The sequence below is a fragment of the Arvicanthis niloticus genome, chromosome 2 (genome assembly GCF_011762505.2).
Source record: "Arvicanthis niloticus isolate mArvNil1 chromosome 2, mArvNil1.pat.X, whole genome shotgun sequence".
In the NCBI taxonomy this organism is placed as follows: domain Eukaryota; kingdom Metazoa; phylum Chordata; class Mammalia; order Rodentia; family Muridae; genus Arvicanthis; species Arvicanthis niloticus.
The window spans coordinates 35,882,357-35,899,144 of record NC_047659.1 but is presented as its reverse complement, the minus strand read 5'-3'; the positions used below and the strand labels follow the sequence as shown (position 1 = coordinate 35,899,144).

The 16,788-nt window shown below is 44.7% G+C and overlaps 1 protein-coding gene across 7 annotated transcripts in view; it reads right to left on the bottom strand.

Moving 5' to 3' along the window:
- Positions 1-16,418, bottom strand: part of Tanc1 (tetratricopeptide repeat, ankyrin repeat and coiled-coil containing 1) — a 234,757-nt gene extending 218,339 nt beyond the window's left edge. For 5 of the 7 annotated variants that reach the window (XM_076928786.1, XM_034494295.2, XM_034494294.2 and 2 more), the window contains exon 1: positions 16,273-16,418. The gene's annotated coding sequence lies outside the window, so the exon portion shown is untranslated. Of the gene's footprint in view, positions 1-4,143; positions 4,220-7,275; positions 7,758-16,272 lie in introns of those variants that run through there. The other 2 variants (XM_034494291.2, XM_076928787.1) reach the window with 2 other exon arrangements.
- Between the last annotated feature and the right edge of the window lie 370 nt (positions 16,419-16,788).

Here is a 16,788-nt window from a genome sequence, read left to right as displayed (position 1 = left end):
AGGCAGCACTTTCGTGGATAACACTTTATCTGCGAGACTGGCTGAAGCGATCAACGGAGGAAACAATGGAGGCTGAGGAAAGTGAACTCTCTATAAATTCCATTGGCTCAGCACCTGGTTCTCCATCCTTTTAGATATGACATCCCTCCTCCTCCTCCTCCTCCTCCTCCTCCTCCTCCTCCTCCTCCTCTTGCTCCTCTTCCTCCTCCTCTTCTTCCTCCTCCTGGCCTGAGTTCCAGACTGTGAAGCTGATTGGTGGAAGAGGGCCCTCAGGCTTAAACAAAAGATTCCGAAAGAAAAATATCATAGGAGAACTTTTAATAGGAGGAAAGTGTAGCAGGACATAGGTATCACTGGGGTACTGAGTTCACTCTCAGAGAATGAGAACTCCAGGGCAGGAAGCAATGTGAAGCCCTTGTCTTACTGAGTATTCTCACAGAAGCTAGATCCAAAGCCAGTGACATAAGACCTGGAGACAAGCTGCAGAAGATCAAATCCCACCAGTCAAGACACCCTGTCTCTAAGGAGGCTTCCTCACCCCACCCCACCCCACGCCCACTTTGGCAACTCTCTGGGGAAGCCTTCCTCCTGGCTGGCAAATGACCTGTAAATAAACATATCCGCATGACTGGAGTGTGGTATGCCAAAATGCTTCATGTAAATAAAATACAATTCACTGTTCTGAACCACAGAGCAAAACACCATCAAAGTCCAAGAAGCCTCTCATGTTCTCCATCGCAGAAGGAAAATGGACTTTCATAAAAACCAGACAGTTACTTAGCAATGTTCCTATGCCAATAGTAAAATGCCACTTTGGGTTGGCTAGTTCCTTCTCTCCCATAAGCCACCATCTAGAATTACCCTGCATGTCTGTTCAAACTTTTTTTTTAATAGACATCTAGTTGTGTAAATATAAGCCAACCACCTTAGAGATTAGTATGAAACCAAGTTCTTATTTGGACTTCTATGAAAAGAAAAATCCTAAAATTAATAATTCCTTACCCCTGAGCTGAAGACCAAACCCCTTAGAGTGAACCCTTCGCTGCTGAACTAAGTCCCCAAGCCCTTTAAATTAACAATTTTCAAAACACTCCAAACAAATGGCTTAGCTAGGAGAGGTGCCTGCCACCAAGCCTGAGAACCTGAGTTCAATCCTGGGGCCCACATGGTAGAAATCGAACATCTGCAAGTTGCCTTCTAACCTCTGCTCTCACCCTGACATAGGCACACTCAAAAGTATAAACACACTCTCACTACATAAGATGTAAAACAAATAAATTAAATTTTTTTCATCTAACAACTTACCTATCAAGTTGAACTTAAAATATGAGCCCATAAGAAGAGAGAAGAGGCATGTCTTGGGTACCTATGAGCCAAGCCTGACAGTAAGCAGTTATAGGGCTTACTTTTGGTCCTGGCACAAACTCCAAGAGAGAGTCATTGCCATCCTCATTTTACAAAGAGGGAAATAGGTCAAGTCTCCTACCACAGCTACACACAAAATTCATACAGACAAAAGGTTATGATCTTATGGTTGTGGGCAGAGGGCACTTGCCTAATGTGCACATGCTCTGGGGTTTGATGCTCCTTGCTAGCAAAAAAATGAAAAGAGGAACTGGGCACAGAGGCACACATTGAACTCAGGATGCTAATCTGGGCAACATAACGAGACTCCATCTCTAAAAAACAATAGAGAGAAAACGGAGTATATATGTTCATTTGCAGTGTTGTGCTATAGTTATGAAATACCTAGTCTAATGAAGGCACTTCACTTCACAAAGGGCAAATTTTAATGTATAAAACAGTGTATAAATCCCTGCCAGCTAAGGGATTAAATGTAAGAATGTGCTGGCAAAGGCTTATGAAGGTTGCCATTCATCATATAAAGCCACTTTATATGTGGTTGTTATTCTTCATTAACACACAAAATTCCTTTAAGTTTTCCCAGACATAAAAGCACTCAAAAGGCTAAAGAAGGGGAAAAATTTAGACGGCAAATTAAATTAGCAAAGTCAGCAAGGATGGGAACTTTGGTTTATTCATCTGTGTTCGCCAGATGATGTGCACATAAATTTGCTACCGTGAAAGCCTCCTCACATTTTTGTTCTTAGATTGGCCTGAGCATTTGTCAGCAAAGGCTTTATTAAAACCTGTTATCTAGTAGAAATAAAATTGATGTGTATCTCTAAATTATTGGGCAAACAGAGATGAGCCACACCATACAATAGTTTATTGAAACTACCTTGTCGTTCTGAATAAAACCAAACGTGTTCAACACCAAAAACGCTTAGAAGACATATGCTATAAAGGTACAGTATGCTGTTAGATCACCCAGGTCTCCAGGCCAATGACACAGTACAACTCATCACACCTGGACCAATTCAACTTCACCTCCTTGACGTGCTAATAACAGAATCAATTCTAAAGAGATTCTAAGACATTATTTCCTTTCTTTTAAGCTACTTCTTATGAGTTACTAAACTTAAATGCTGTTCCCAAATCAGGGGAGTGGAAACTAAACAAAGTCCTTTTTTTTTCCCCCAAAAGACTTTTATCCTGACTCTAATTGTTCCTTTATTAAATTTTTATTCAGTGTGTGTGTGTGTGTGTGTGTGTGTGTGTGTGTGTATACACGCCTCTGCCGTGGCTTGTTGATGAGAAGTCACAGGACAATTTGCAGAAGTCAGTTCTCTCCTTCCACCACGTAGGTTCCAGGACTCGAACTCTGGTCAACTGGCTCAACAGCAGGTACATTTATCTGCTGGCCGTCTCACCTGCCCCTAATTACACCTTTAAAACTGGCTTCCAGTTTATAGGAAATATCGGGACAAAGCAACAGCATAAACGCCAGCACATGGAAACAATTTCAGGATATGAGATAATCTACAAGTTCTTTGTTGAAGAAAAAAATCATTAACAAATGACATCTAAGGGACAGTCGGATAACATAGAGATTATTGTTAAGTTTATGTGATAATGAAGAGGTTTTTTTGTAGTCCTTAGAAATATCTACTAAAGTTTATATAAAGCAAAATTACATTAACTGGATTTGCTTTAAAATACCTGACAAACTACTCAACCACTGTTGTTCTGTGTGCTTTGCAAAAACACAAAATAAAACAACAACAAAAAATAAAAAATCCTACAGTTCCATGTATTTGCAAAACATAAATATTACCATTTGCCTTCTAAGAGATCTGAGCATAAAACCTGGGTATTCAAAAGTTGCAGAATTTTTAATAACTTACCTGGGTTTGGGCTGAGAAGATTGCTCAGTGCTTGTCACATAAGTTTGAGTATTAATTAGTCTTCAGAAGCCCGGAAAGAACATAAAAGCAGGTAGGCATGGTGGCCACCTGTGATCCTATCACCCGGGACACAGAACCAGGGAATCCCGGTGGCAAGCTTGCTAAGTTGGCTACTCTGAACTGGCAAGTGCTAGGTTTAGCAAGAGATCCTAAATGAATAAAATAGGGTGATGGAGGAAGACACCTGTGGTGTTTAGAGTTCCAACAGCCCCTAGGTTGTGTGCCTGAATACTCAGGCGCCAGTCTGTAAAGCTGTCTGTGAAGGATTGGCAGGTGTGGCCTTGGTGAAGGAAAGCGGTGATGGGGCAGGCTTTAAGGCTTCTAACACCTCAGCTATCTTGTGCTCTCTGCTTCCTGCTGACAATTAAATGTGAGCTCTCAGCTGTTCCGGCTACCACGCCTCTGCTCAGCCATCATGGCCTCTAATCCTCTGGAACTGTAAGTCTAACTAAACCCTTCCTTTTCCAAGTTGCCCTGGACATGGTGTTTTATCACAGCAACCGAAAGCAACTAATTCCACACCTAACATCAACTTCAGGCCTCTATAAACGTTTGTTTATACATATACATGTGCACGCGCAAACACACACATACACACACACACACACACACACACACACACCTGTTATACTTTGCTTGACCCAGATTTTTGCATTTATTTAACTCTAGAACCCTTTCTCCCTGTGGTACCTAAATTTTCTGAAAATTAGTTTCTCATGGAACCCACTTGGGAAATTGCTGTTTACTTAGACAAATCATCCTGTAGGAAGGTTATCTTAAGTCACATGCAAGTCAAAAACCTCAGACAAGGCAGGTAGAATATACCGGTACCCACCTGCAATCCCAACCTTGAAAAAACTGAGGCAAGTGAACCTTGAGTTCCAGACTAGCCTGAGCTGCAATGTTGGTCCCTGTAACAAAAATAAACAAAAATCAAAATTGCATGTTGGCAATCTAAGAGCTACTTACCACTTCTGTGTCTCTTGTATCTCTAGTTATGTTGCCTCTGACACGTTTAAGTTTGTAAATCTCTACAATACTAAATTCCACGGCAAACTTGGCCTCCACGGTGTTCAGTCTTACTTCTATTCATTTTTTTTTAATCCACAGACAAACCATTTCAAACTCATCCAGACTGCCTAACTACATTTAACTTTTCAGTTTCCTTCTATGTTGAGGTATTTCCAAAGAATATCAACACCTCTCCAAGGAACTGAGTGAAATACCCATAGAAATCAATCTCCTGGGTACCATTTAAAGTCTGCCACCACTTACAACAGAGGCCCTGATTCTCATCTTTATCCAGCAGTGTCCCACATAATAAGCAAATAATACCTGGCCAACTAAACTGCCAGAATATCACCAGATCACACATCATGCCCACTTCCCCAGTTAAATGTTTTATAGTCACTTCCAACTTCTACCTGTACTTTTTCTCAGAAACTGCATCTCATTCCCCTACGGGTGCCCTCTGAAATGTATGGAAATATACTCCAAAGGAAACAGAAATGGCTAACAAAGACAGATGAGATAGAAGCCAACTCCACAAGGAAATGATCAGAGTTGACACTTCCCCTGCCTAGGAGGCCATTTACAATGTTCCAGACACTTCCGTATACACTCTGTCATCTGACCCTCAAAACTCTGGAGGAATCTGTTTTTCATCATTGCAGCACCAAGTATCTAGCATAGCTCAACTTGAAAGCAGACAGCTTGTCAACCCTCAATTAGCCTGTCCATGTAAGGAATGTGAGCTGAGCAGTGCAGAGGCCACCAGTCCCAACAGGAATGCTCTGGCCAGTATCACAGAAGTATACAGGACAGTCTCCCAGGACTGTCGCTGGTAATTACAGATGGCCAACCATCCCACAGGCATTTAGGGTCTTCCTACATATCCGCTATGTATGGTGGCACATGCCTGCAATCCCATCACTTAAAGTTGGAGACAACAGGATCAGGAGTTCAAGACTGGCTGCAGCTATTTATTGAGTTTGAGGTCAGTCTGGGCTGCATGAGACTTTGTTTTTGTTTGTTTGTTTTAAATAAGATTAATGAGATAGCTCAGCAGATAAAGGCGAAAGGGGGCTTGCCATAAGTCTAACAACCTGAGTTTGATTCTTGGTCCCCCACCGCCGTAAGAAGGAGAGACTAAGTCCCATAGGTTGTCCTCTGATCTCCATACATACACAGTGGCATGTGTATCTCACACACACACACACACACACACACACACACACAGAGCCCAAAAGATCTTCATATACCTAACCCGCTAGGTCCCTGCCTAGGATTGTCCAATTGTTTTTTGGAGCGTCATCCACAGAGCTTCCCATTGTTGCCCATGTCCATATTCCCACAGGAACGCAGCACACTGTGCAACTAAGTACTTTTAAGAGCACACTAAAGACCCCAGAGCAATCAAACCACAATGGGACAACATCTCATACACGCTATAACAGCTGTTCAAAAAATAGTGATCACTAGTGTTGCATACAAGGCTATGGAGACAGGGGGACCCTTTGCATGCTATTAGTGGCACAATTATTACACCCATTACAGAAAACAGCCTGTAAATTCCTCAAAAAAAAAAAAAAAAATCAAAATAGAACTACTGTGATCCAGCAATCCCCCTTTATGCTTACAATCAAGAAAATAAAACCAGAGTCTTGAACAGACATCTGTACCTTCATGTCCATTCCAGTACTATTCCCAATAGCCAATATGTGGACTCAACCTACATGTCCATGAGTGGGTAAAGAAATACATATATAAAAAAGAAATTTTGTGTGTGTGTGTGTATGCATATATATATATATGTATATATGTATATATATGTATATATATGTATATATATGTATATATATATGTATATATATGTATATATATGTATATATGCACATATATAATATATAGTGGGGTATTAGATAGCCATAAAAAGGAAAGTATCTTATCATTTTTTACAATATGCATGTGGCCACTGTGATAAATATATTAAAGAAGTTAAAAGTAAGCCAGGCACAGACAAATACTACTGCAACCTCAATCATTGTATGTGGAATGAGGTTCAGGCTGGGCATGTGGGTGGCAGAGATAAGTGGACCTCTATGAGTTCAAGGCCAGCTTGAGTTTCAGGAGCCAGAGGTATATAGTAAGATACTGTCTCACACACACACAAAGTCAGGCAGTGGTGGCACATGCCTTTAATCACAGGACTCGGGAGTCAAAGGCAGGGGGGGATCTCTGAGTTCAAGGCTAGCCGGATCTACAGGGTGAATTCCAGGACAGGGCTACACAGAGAAACCATGTCTCAAAAAACAAACAAACAACAGCAACAACAAGAACAAAAACCACACCAAACAAAAAGAATGTCAGATTCAGAGGCGAGGTGGTGTAGGTATTGTGTGTGTTCATTTTAGGACAACTAAACAAGACACTCAATCTTTATTTCCAACACACACACACACACACACACACACACACACACACACACACACACAGGCACAGGAATGCACAGAGCTGTGGCGTATAAGTGACTTGTATAAGTGACTTGGGTTTGTGTCTTGGATCCTTCTTAACCCTGATGTGATACATACACAGCTCTCTGTTCTCTCAAGGTCGCTAATCTCTGGAAGTGGTAGAGTCACCCAGAATACTTGGTGCACAGTGACAATTAAAAACTGTAGGTTCTGGAGCTGGAAAGAGATGGCCTAGCCATTAGGAGCTCATGTTCTTGCAGAGGATCTGAGTTCAATTCCTGGCACCCACATGGCAGCTCACAACCATCTATAACTCCAGTTCCAGGGATCCAACACCCTCTTCTGACCTCCACAGGCTCCAGACATGAAAGTGGTGCATATACATACATGCATGAAGGTGAAATACCCAGACACATAAAAACAAATAAATCCTTTTAAAATTGAAGAACTTATTTTCTGCCCATATCTTTATTCCAAAGCTGATAAATAATTACCTTTTTTATTTCTTTTAAGTGAGGCAAGGCAAGACCCCTTCCATCAGAAAGCTTAAAAGCCATCAGCAGGGCAACCAGGTGAACAACTTAATTATAAAAAGCAAAAGGAGAAAAACATTTTAATAAATGCATAGGCAATGTGTCAGGACGATTAAGGGAAGAGTCACTGTCATGTGGAGAACAGAGAGAGGCAAACTTCATGAGGAATCCTTGTTTCTTTGAGCTGTGTGGTAAGGATGGATGAAATTTCAGATTGGGGGAAAGAAGAGAGGAAGAACCTTGTTAAAGGCAAAATTAAACATAAGGGACTAGACAGTAAAGAGTCTTATCAGCTTCAAGTAAAATGAGGAAGGCCGCCACCCTCAACTGTCCTCAGATCAAGCAGTGCTTCCAATTGCAAGTAATGAGGGGGAAAGGGGTAAGCAGAGGGACCAGAGGGAGGTTCAGTGGCTAAGAGTACACGCTGCTCTTCCAGAGGACCAGGGCATGGTTCCCAGCACCCACATGGCCACTGACAACCACCTGTAACTCCAGTTCCAAAGGATCTGACATCCTCTTCTGGCCTCTGTGGGCTCTTGCACACACATGGTGCATATATATGCCCAAAGGCTCACACATATACATTAAAAAAATAAATCTTAAAAAAAAAAGCTTCATTGAAATGACTTAAAGGGTATTCCCAAATCTTCTGTGATGACACAGACCTCTCAGTAAAAAAGATTAAACATATAACCCAAACATCGTATAAACTGTATATAATGTATGTAGAATGAAAAGACTAGTGTGCTGGGTGTGGTGTGCAAACCTTTAATCCCAGCACCCAGGACGTAAAGGCAGGTGTATCTCTGAGTCCAAAACCATCTTGTTCTATAGATGGGAGTTCCAGGACAGCCAGGGCCACACAGAAAAACCCTGTGTAGTAGTAGTGGTGGTGGTGGTGGTGGTGCAAATAAAGAAAAAATTCATCATACACCAGAATTAACCAATCAGACTCAAAGTACATTTCAATGAACTTTTTTTAGAGATCGGGTCTCTCTACATAGCCCTGGCTGCCCTGGAATTCACTACGTAGACCAGGTTGGCCTCTCGTTGATCTGCCTGTCTCTGCTTCCCAAATGCTAGGGTTAAAAGTATGGCCCACCACACACACGGCTTAGAGTGGCCATCTGGGATGGAAGGGTTGGAGTGCACACTGGATTTTATCTTTCACTTATTGAATGTATTTTTATGCACTTATACTCTGAAAAACAATCTACGACAGAGTTGAAAGTAGAAAAATACAAGTTTCCTTTCCTAACGCAGGCTGTGATCTGCATCCAGTAGGCCCTCACTTCCTAGCACTTAGCCTGTCTTGTTCTTTTCTACGTTACGCTGTACCCACGTGGGCATTTGTCTACATGTATGCACATAGTACTTACTAGATTCCACAAACATATGGCTTTTCCTAAGAATCTAAGGAGACTTAGATTCAATCAGTTAGTTCCTTTTTAATTAATAATATAAATTGATATGCAAATCTTGTGCCAACCAATCCAAGCCAGTTTCCTAACCACTCCATAATAAACTCTTCTCCTTCCTACGGCTCATTAACTCTACTCCGAATTCGTGCCATTAGGGTCTTTCCACACTTCCTTTCCAAGAGCCGTTAAAGTAGCTTCCATTCTGAAGTAGCCAGTTTAATTAAAAATCGATGAGGTAAGCCATAAATCCATGTAAATGGACAGAGTTCATCTAAGGCAGTGGTTCTCAATCTGTGGGTCCTGAGCCCCTAAGGTGTCAAACCGCCCTTACACAGGGGTTGCCTATCAGATATCCTGCATATTAGTATTTGCATACAATTCATAACAGTAGCAAAATTACAGTTAGGAAGTAGCAATGAAATCATGTTATGGCTGGAATCACCACAGCATGAGGAACTGCATTAAAGGGTCGCATTTAGGAAGAAGGTTGAGAACGACTGATCTAAAGCAAGAAGAGTAATTAGAGTACCAGCGACAACCCCACTATATTATAAAATGCTTCTCACACAACCTGAGTAACAGGTGCTAAGCCGATACACACCCAAATGCAAATGTTACATATTTACCCATATGCAAATGTTAGTAAAAAAAACGGTTTTGTTCCTCCCTTGAGAAAGCTCTGCTTTTCCTTCTCTCCCATTCTGAATAATCTGGCACATTCTGCTTTGGTGATCACTGTCTTACACGTTCTCATAAATATTATTTTCCTCAGAGACGTTATAAGTCACGGTAGCTGTAGGGCTGGCTAATTCAGCAGCTGAGAAGAAGTCACTGTGGTTTGGGGTACCTTTAACCTCTGTAGTGTGTTAGAGCCCTCCAAACCTCATGGAATGCTACAGATATGCAAGCCATAATCACTATCACAAATCTGCTCATTGATTAGTCACTGACAGCAGGTGCGGTTATACTGAAATTATCTTCACTCAAGATCCCTGGGGCAGGAGACACCCAGCTAAACCATGAATATGTGGTCAACTGAAAAGTAATCGAAAGCAGATTTGTGGCTACATGGTGATGGCACAGGCCTTAACCCAGTACTTGGGAGACAGATGCAGGCAGATCTCTGTAAGTTCCAGGCCAGCCCGGTCTACAAAGCGAGTTCCAGGATAACCAGGGCTACACAGAGAAAACCTCTCCTTTCCTATGTCCTCCACCCACCCTGCCCCCCGCCGGACTCAATCAATCAATCAATCAATCAATCAATCAATCAATACCAGCATCATGGTAGGAAGGAATATTGTGAGCTTTTTATAGCCTTTACAGTGGATCATGGATGAACTTAAGCCTGGGCAGAACCACCATCCAACTGAGGCCAGTTCTCATTCCAAAGAAATAAACTGTGGTTGGTCTATGTCACAAAAAGCAAGGGAGGCCAAGACACAGGAGGTGGCTCTGTGCATAAAACTGTCGCTGTGTGCTTAGGACAATGAGAGAAGAGCTACTCTTCTTTTATTTCCACGGATTTTTTTTTTTTTAAATTCACACATTTAGTTCCACATCAGCAAGTACTCAATAAACATTAATAATTGATGTTATGAATCTCAAGTAATTTAGAGCAAAGCCTGACAATAAGAGAGGATCATAACAGACTATTCGGGAATCACGGCCAGCTCCAAATTCTAGAAGTAATTCAATATCCTCCTTAGACGAATGGCTATACACGAAGTGACGAAATCCCTGTAGAATGTGGCCAAGTCTATGCTTTCCAGACTACAGGAGCGTATGTCAGGACATTAGGAATGTCCACACCCTATGCCATTGGGTATGCTTTTAAGGCCAGCCAATACCACTTCTACAGATCTATGCTATGCTGGCCAGCTTTTTGTTTTCTTACTCCCTGTGTCTTCCAGCCACAATAACCTCCGCTGTGGGACACTGTGGTCCACAGATCCATCTTGTGGGTTTAATGGGGTCTGCCACCTGGAACTCTTCTTTGGCCAACCTGGGTTCTTTCCACATTTCTCTCAGGTTGGCGCCAACAGCAAAGACGCAGCTTCCTGGTGGCAAAGGTTTTGGAGCTACAAGGAGACACCAGAGTCTGTGCAAGGCCACACCTGAGTCAAAGGACTCTGATAGTCTAAAGGAGATTTCTGTCCAAAGATATCAAAGGTCAAAAGTCAATCCTTTGGTAACGGTAACATATGCCATGGATTTAGTAACCAGCCATTAAAACAGAGCCAGAGAATGAACACAGAGAATGCACGTCTGACATGGGACACAAGAAAGAGTGTGTCCCATGAGCATATACCGACTCTAAACCACACACAAATGCAACATACGCATCTTTGATTTGTATGATGTCTTTCATGTGTTAAAACTATACGTCACATAATGTGCCACTTTGCTCCAGTACAGTCTTTGTGCAAGAAGGCCACCCACAGTTGACAGTTTCTTTCTTCCACTCTTCTCCACCCCTCAGGGGCAATAAGCCAATCCGCCACAGGTGTGTGACCCTAGGTACGCTGGGTAAGGCAGGAAAGTGCTGAGTCACCATGGTTCTGTGAACATTCTGGGTTCACATCTGTCTACAATGAGTATTAGCCGGGAGGCTTTGGAATTAATAAATTCTCTCATGCTAATGGCAAAATCCATGCTGAAATCCATGGTCTGTGTCCTGTCTCTGCAACATTTGTCTTGCCCTTGACATTTCTGTCATGGGATGCTTCTCTCTAGAACATTCTCCTCCATCACCCACACTCACGGAAACCCTTAAAGACAGCACTCACTCTACAAAGACAGCTAACCAGCAACAGAGGCAAACAAACCCAGAACCCCTTTCACTAACAGCAGGATCAGGCCGCTAAGAGCCTTCTTCATGGAAATCTGCCACCCCGATTTCTGTTTTCTGTGACAGCCTTCCAGCTCTACTAGGAAATGATGTTTCACAGGGTCCTCTTCTGCTTTCACTTCTCAAGGAAAGGGCAACAATGTCAGACTGGCCAGTCAGTGAACAGACACTAACTAAGGTATCTTCTTCTGAGTTTAAACACCATTTCAATTAATACTTTGTAAAGCTATTCCTCTCCAAGAGTAAGTTTTAAGAGCTGCATCTGAAGCCTTGAATTGTGTGTGCCACATACTTGTAATCTCAGCACACAGCTGGGGAGGGAGACCCCAAACTTGAAGCCAGATGAGGCTACACAGTAAGACCTTCTGGCAAAACCAAAACCAAAGGGTATGGCAAAACCATACTCTTTATATACATGGACAAGTTCCTCATCGTAAAAGAGCTGTCTCAATGGTTCAAAAAGGGCTTCCTGTGCAATACTGACAACCTGAGTTCCATTCCCAGATGCCACAGTAGAAGGAGAGAATCCAGAAGTTGTCCTCTGACCTCTACACACAATGGCATGTGCGTCCATGTTCACAAATGCAAGCAGATCAAATGATAAGTGAAATAAAAGCTGTAAAGGAAAAACTGGTATCCTAGAATATGATTTTATTTTTTGAGCCCGTTAAAAGTTCATAGACAAGGGGTATAGCTCAGTGGTACCACATGTGTTTAGCATGTCGGAAAACTTGGATTTGATCATCACCACTACCAAAAATACAAAGAAAATCCTGCCCCGCTTCCAGACTGAGGGCACAGCCACACTTAGCACTACTAAAACCGCAGGCAGGAACACAGCAAACAGTGAGAATGGATCACTGCAACCTACTACCCCTTCACCAGGAGCATAAGAGGAGACCTATGTAGCATGGGAAGTGGCTCACAATCAATCTACACACTCAGCAGTGGGAAGGGCTCAGGACTCCATGAAAGGGATATTCAGACAGGCTTCGTGCTTAGCCTGACAGAAGCCAGGATGAGAGGTAAATGGTGTTTTCATCCTTATGTTTAAGTTGATTTGAAGCAGATCTCCTCAAGAATGTCAACACTGATACACATCTGAACTATAAATCATGTTAGACCCTAAAGCCTACTTGATAAAAAAAAAAAAAAAAAGAAAGAAAGAAAGAAAGAAAGAAAGAAATTGAAAGTAAACAAATGATTAGTTGGAGGTATATGACTTTCTGAAACTCTTCTATGGAGAACGTTTAGTTATTGTTAGAGAGCTGTCTTTAATCCTTCCTATCAAAGCAGAGATATAAGCCCCAAGGTTCTGGAACTAAAATAACCATGAATGAAACACTGTGAGAAACAGCCACACGTTCTGTTTGTCAGGCTTCAGCAAGTTCACAGGTGACTTGCATGAATCAAAAGAGACAGAGGGCAAGGAATGGGGAGTCAGGAACCTGCCAGGCTCAAGTTCAACTCTGTCACAGGTGACATCAGGCAAACTGATCTAACTTCCTGGGCCCTGGCTTACTCAAATGAGAGGTTGAGGGATAAAATATGCAGTGAAGCCCTTTATGATTGCTGCTACAGTGTTCAAATACTACAGCATGGGCTCCAAAATTCCTAGACTTCCTCAACTCCTGAAGTCACGAGGGAGCAATGTGATTCCATCTCAGAGATGACCATGAGAAAACTAAATCCCAGAAAGACTTCACAGCCCTATAGACCAAACGCTTCTGTAAACTGGGAGCGAGGTGGTTTTACACCTAAAACAAGCATTTAAAAGACAGTTCAGAGCCAGGTTTGGTGGTGTAGACCTTTAATCGCAGCACCTGGGAAGCAGAGGCAAGCTGATCTCTGTGAGTTCAAGGGCATCGTGGTCTACATATGTGAGCTTCACCACAGCGTAGCCTAAATAGTGAGCCCCTGTCTCAACCAAACTCACATACAAACAAACAAACAAACAAAAACCCCAGTTCTGAACGAACTCATTCTAGAGACTAACACAATTCCCCCGTGTGTGTGTGTGTGTGTGTGTGTGTGTGTGTGTGTAGCTGTAAACTTATTTACGAACACTCGTGCTTGTCTCTTCTACACATTTATCCCAATAGGTTAAAAGTTAAAACTGAAGGTTCCATGATAAAAATTTTAAAAAGTTTGTTCTTCCCTCAACAAGGCCTCATATACGTAGGACAAGAGCATAAACCTAATTTTTCTAACTAGGACATTCTTGACCTAACAGAAATAAAATCTTTACCGCTGAGTTTGAAGTGCCTGGTAGAAACAGACCTAACCACCTCCCAGCTACTCTGGAAAGCCTCGTTATAATATGGATTAGAGCTCTACTAGCCCAGGGACAGGGCTTTTAATGTTCTCTGGAAGATAAAGAATTAATCAGCAACCCAGAAAAGAAGTTGTCTAAAAATGGATGATTTAGTCAAAGTAATTCCATTCTCTCTAAAACTGTGCCCTCGATCGCCAGGCATCAAAACCCCACAATGGCATCAAATAAATTGCATGTGGTTAAAGAGACAAAATGTTCTTCTGGCTGTCATGGGAAGCAGAAAAGGGCTGACTATGAATCAGTTATGTTTTAGCTCCACGATGAACATGAATTATGATGATTTAGACATTCTGGTGGTTAAACCAAAAAAGCAAGAAAATCAATACTTTTGTGTTCCAGCAAAAGTGAAGTTTGTGGCACCAGAATTGCAAGATGGAAACATGGAAGTGACCTTAAATTCATTTCTGGACTTTCCCACCTCCACCAAAATCAATGACACTATTTCCCATCCCTCACTGTTCAATCACAGTCGCTGGGGGAGCCTGGAAGCAACAACTTGGCTGGTAAGAAAAAAGGTCTACGAAGGAGTCTCGAACACAGGCAGACAGACACCAAACTTCCTTTGCTAGGCATACTTTTCATTGTAAAAGCACCAAGATCTATTTATGATGCTTTTTGATTGACACCCACAAGCATTCCGGCTGACACGGACTTTGCAGATTGTAGGGAAGTCCCTATGAGCTCTTTAAGTAGCTCAGATGAGCAAAGCACTCAGAACAGTACCATAATGAGCACCTCTCAGGCGCTCATAAATTCTTTCATTCCCAGCAATCAAAAAGCAGCTGTTAAAATCCAAGACTCTTCCCAGTAGCAGATCTGAAATACCTCCGGGCTGCCCAGAAAAGCTTTACAACGGCTTTCTTCTCTTCCTCCCTCCCCCAACCCAGGAGTGCCAGCCTGGCAGGATAAGGATGACCCAGGAAGGGGGTGTGGGGTGGAGGGGAGTAGCGGGTCTGGTGTAAACAGAGACGCAAGACTCCCTTCTTTTTCACCACAAAGAAAAACCAACCCTCTGTGCCAGCCAACCAGGTTTCTCCTTCCCTCCCCCAGCACACTAACTTTGGTAGTCTGATGAGTCTGGCATTTCCAGAGTTCGCGACCTCAGCCACCCTGAGCCCGTTCCTAAAAGATTTTGAACCAGAAGCTAGCGGCGTCTGAGCTCCTTTACAGGTTAAGACTCAGCCTGCCTTTACCTTTTAACCCGCCAGGACGCTACTCCTGGGGTCAAGTTCAAGATGAAGGTGCCCTCCTCACCTCCCTGAGTTCACTCTACAGGAAACTGTATTACTCAGACCAGTCCCACTACTCCAGGCACAAGGATCTGGGGCTGCCAAGCCGGAGCCCAGGCAGCCTGAAGAAGATTGTCACAGCTCGGCGTCCTCCGCCCTCGGCCGCGGCGCCGCATTTCTTCTACCTGGCCACGGCCGCATTTCCTCCCGGAGCCTTTACACAATAAGTCAAGTAAGTTTTGGGAACGCCAGTCCAGAGATCTTGCAGTCTGAAAACACGCTACACAATGCCCAGGGCTTCCTTCCCCGCCAGCCGTTCCGGAAAGCGGCCGCGCCGAGCCCGGAGGGCCCCCACACACACACCCAAAAGTCCTCCAGGAAGAACCTGAATCCTCATAATGCCTCCAAAGTAACTACTCGTCGTCCCAAGGGCAAGGGGACTCGCAAACTTGACACGACCCTTCATTTAGCTGGCACCACTAAAAGAAAAAAAAAATTCTCAAGATCTAATCCTAAATCATCACCCCAACACCAACACCACCAGGGAAAGAAACTGGCTTGCATCTGCGAGCCGCAGCCTGCGGGAGCGAAGCACACACTTTCAGCTTACAGTGGGCGATACGATTTTCCCCGCTGAAGTTCGCTCGGGAACTTAGCGACCCGCGCACGGCGACACTCGAGACCCCGCGGTGCCAGGCGCCCCGCCCGCGCGTCTCCCCCGGACACCCAGGTGCCCGGCGCAGCCCAGGCCCTGTCTAGCCAAGCGACCGAGGAGGCAGGCAAGGGCCGGCTGGGAAAGTCCTGCGCGCCGCGTGATCCCAATGTCCCCCCTAGCCCGGCTCTGCTGCAACCCGCTCCTCCCGGAGCGCAGGAAACGGCCTGCACCGACTCCCCGGCATCGCCTAGCCCCAGGCCGGGAGATCCGGCGTGCCCGCGCCTATTCCCGGAAAGCTCCCGCTGGGCCCGGCGGAGGAGGAGGAGGAAGCGTCCTGAAACTTTCCCACCAGCCTCGCTCTCGTTTCCCGGGCTGCTCTCCGGGACCCTTCCTTCCCCGCCGGCTCCGGCAACTGAGCCGGCTGCGGACTCCCGGGGGGCCGGCAGCGGCGCCCGGGCAGCGAGAGTTACCTGCTAGGAAAGTTTCCAGCTTTCGGCGTGGTTCCCACCCCGGGGGCCGGGCCTCAGGGCGCGGCGGGCTAGGAGCTTGGCGGCTGCGGCTCCTGCGGCTCCCGAGCCGGGCTCCCGCAGCTGCCACCGCGGAGGCAGCGCTCCGGCCCGTCCCCGCGCCTCGCTCGGCCCACACCGGGACCTCATTGGCAGCGCGAGTCCCCGCCCTTGCGCGTGTTCCGGAAGGCACCTTCCCTGTGCGCGCCCGCCGGGGCTGCGCCTCCCGCGCCCCTCCCGACCGGAGCTGCCCCGGCTTTGGGACCCGCTGGGGTGCGGCACGCCAACTTTCCGCCCGGCGCCTTCGCCCCTCCTCACCCAGCATGTCCTCTGCGGGAAGCCAAGCTTCCCCAATGAAGGCTGCTCCCCCGGGGCCTCGCCTGGACCCCTGCGGGACAGGATCAGAAGTGTGATTCGCTCCCTCTCCTTTTTTTAGCCATTTTAAAATCAGTAAAGTGGCCCGGCCTTCGGTCTACGCGG